This window comes from Triticum aestivum, unplaced genomic scaffold, assembly GCF_018294505.1.
Source record: "Triticum aestivum cultivar Chinese Spring unplaced genomic scaffold, IWGSC CS RefSeq v2.1 scaffold170809, whole genome shotgun sequence".
Classification (NCBI taxonomy): Eukaryota; Viridiplantae; Streptophyta; class Magnoliopsida; order Poales; family Poaceae; genus Triticum; species Triticum aestivum.
In genome coordinates, this window is record NW_025245603.1 from 1 (window position 1) to 2,608 (window position 2,608).

Genomic DNA, 2,608 nt, shown 5'->3' on the forward strand with positions numbered 1-2,608 from the left:
ATACCGATCTCTCACACTAGGTTTGCTACGTAGTGAGCCTGCCGGCCAAGATTTTGCTTTGGGATCTCTTCTACCGTTGGTCGCCATTCCACTGCACTCTTCCATTTCAAGGTCTGTTATTCAGTCCATAGCTGGTACTAGATGGTAGTAGTAGACAGTAGAGACTAGTAGTACTGTGCTGCATAGGTAGATGCATGGTTCGCATATATTCATTTTTTATATGAGAAGTATATATAAGTAAAAATCATAGGAGTGGCCGTTCAGTTGGAATTGATCTTCCTGTGGTGCCGTTTTGTTTGTAGTATTAATTCAGAGGAACACCGCAGCAGACCAGAGGAACACCGTTCGTTTCCTCTGATTTTATGGGAGTCAAAACATTCGGGCCGAGCTCTTTTTTGTAGGAAAGCCCGAGGAAAAGAGATATAATGCTACCCTGCGATGCAACTCTTCTTTGCCATGGGCTGGTCCAAGAAACACGCGTAGGTGAGTTTGGTCCATAACTTGTATCTAGGCCAAGTAGTGTTATTGGCAGGTCATCCTACAATAATTGTGTCCCGCCTTTTGAATAGGTCGAGGTGGTTGAATTGTGTGCTAATAGGATCTTGTGTGGAATTGCAGGCACTTGAATTGCACATGGAGTTTGGAACTACAGTCTCGACCTGCAACGCGACGGTGGTTCAGGATAGCCACATCTTTGTGGTTAATGACTATAGTGTCATCAAGGAAACTGGACCGGGTAATTTTATGAGGTCCCCTGCCTTCCAAGTTGGTGAGTATGACTGTTCAGTTAGATTCTACCCACAAGGAATCAATGCTGAAAGCCAAAAGCACATCTCTATTCTTGTTGAGCTTATGAGGGAAAATGCTGAAGTGAAGGCAATATTTTGTTATCGATTGATCTCCCCAGGAGGACAGAGCACGGAGTTGAATCAGATCGGAGTGTTAAACTTATCTAGTGCAGAAGGCAAATGTAGGATGGAAGGGTGTGGGACAAGGTAATGGAGAAAACTTTGCTTGAAGCAGAATATGTGGAATTTGACCACTTCTTGATTGAATGTTCGATCACTGTTATGAAAGATCCATTGGTGACTTGCAGTGACTTACTACTTTCACCCCAAGTGAAGCTGCCACAATCCCATCTATCAACTGATATGGCAAATCTATTAGAGTCAAAAGAAGGGGCGGACGTGACCTTCTACTTCCAAGGTGAATCATTTCTTGCACATATGCTAGTGCTTGCTGCAAGGTTCCCTGTGTTTAGGGTGCAGCTCTATGGCCCAATGATGGAGAAAGACGGATCATCTATAATCCTGCAAGATATGTTACCTGACGTTTTTAAGGCTCTCTTATATTTTGTACACAGACTGCTTGGTGCTTCCTTTCAACAATTTCGATGACGAGGACATAGAAGAGATTGTACTTCACTTACTCGAGGCTGCCGATCGATACGCAATTGAAAAGCTGAAGCTCATATGTGAGGCTATTCTTTACAGGTGTCTTGATGTACAAACAGTGGCAACTACATATGCGTTAGCTGATCAACATTAGTGTAACGATCTCAAACAGGAATGCCTCAAATTTATGGCATCTCCAACAAAACTTGGTTAAGTCATGGCAAGGCAAGACTATGATAACCTCAAGAGAAAGAGTGCTAGTTTTTCTAAGCGTAAATGAAAAGTATGTTTACACGAGTCTTTATTATACATTGACAAGTGCAAGTCATGAGCGTGTGTAGGATGTGGAGAGTGTGGGTGCAACCAATCCAAGACTTGGCGTTCGCTAGTCAAAACAGAGTGACGGCTACACCAAATTATACACTAAAATGAAGCCAAATACACTAGTGAAGACAAAAGTGATGGCTAAACTGAAGCCACATACAATATTAGATTTACGGAAACTAGACACGGAAGGCGAGACCATATGTGCGCATCGCGAGCGTGTTCTGTCGCCTCTAATTAACAAGCTTGAGCGCCAGCTGCAGTTGGTGAGAGAAAATCAAGAAGACACGCCTAATGAGAGAGACGACGGCGGCCAGTTCGGGCAACAATGGTTCACACCTGTGTTATGGAAGAAGGCGGAGTAGAAGGTCCTCGTCGGAATGAGGCAAAGCAGCAGCTCAGTTGAGTGAGCGAGGCGACGCCAGGGAGGAGGGTGAAGCCGTGCGAGCCCGTGCTCGTCGCAACCAGTTAAGGAGGAGAGTAGGAGCTAGAGGCCATAGTGCGAGGTTCTGTCTAGACGGAGGCAAGCGAGCTCGGCCCGGAGTGTAGGAGGCATAGCAGCAGGAGCCACCACGGCGTGGTGGATGGGCAAGGTGAGTCGGAAGCATAGCTCGCCTATAGGGAGCCAGTAGACCTGGCGTCACACATGTGTTTTTCCTTTTTAATTTTATTTCTATTAAAAAGAGTATATACATTATTATGAAAAGATAATTTATATAATTTTTTAAAAGTGTTCATTCCGCATTAAAAAATGTTCATACTGTGTAAAAAATGATTGCTCAATATTTAGGAAATGTTTGTACTCCCTCCTTTTTTTTAGTCTGCATATAAAATTTGGTCAAAGTCAAACTTTGTAAAGTTTGACCAACTTTATAAGAAAACATATCAAC

General features: G+C 43.6%; 1 pseudogene; it reads left to right on the forward strand.

Moving 5' to 3' along the window:
- Positions 1 to 633: 633 nt before the first annotated feature.
- Positions 634 to 1,674, forward strand: LOC123177090 (BTB/POZ and MATH domain-containing protein 2-like; annotated as a pseudogene).
- Positions 1,675 to 2,608: the final 934 nt, after the last annotated feature.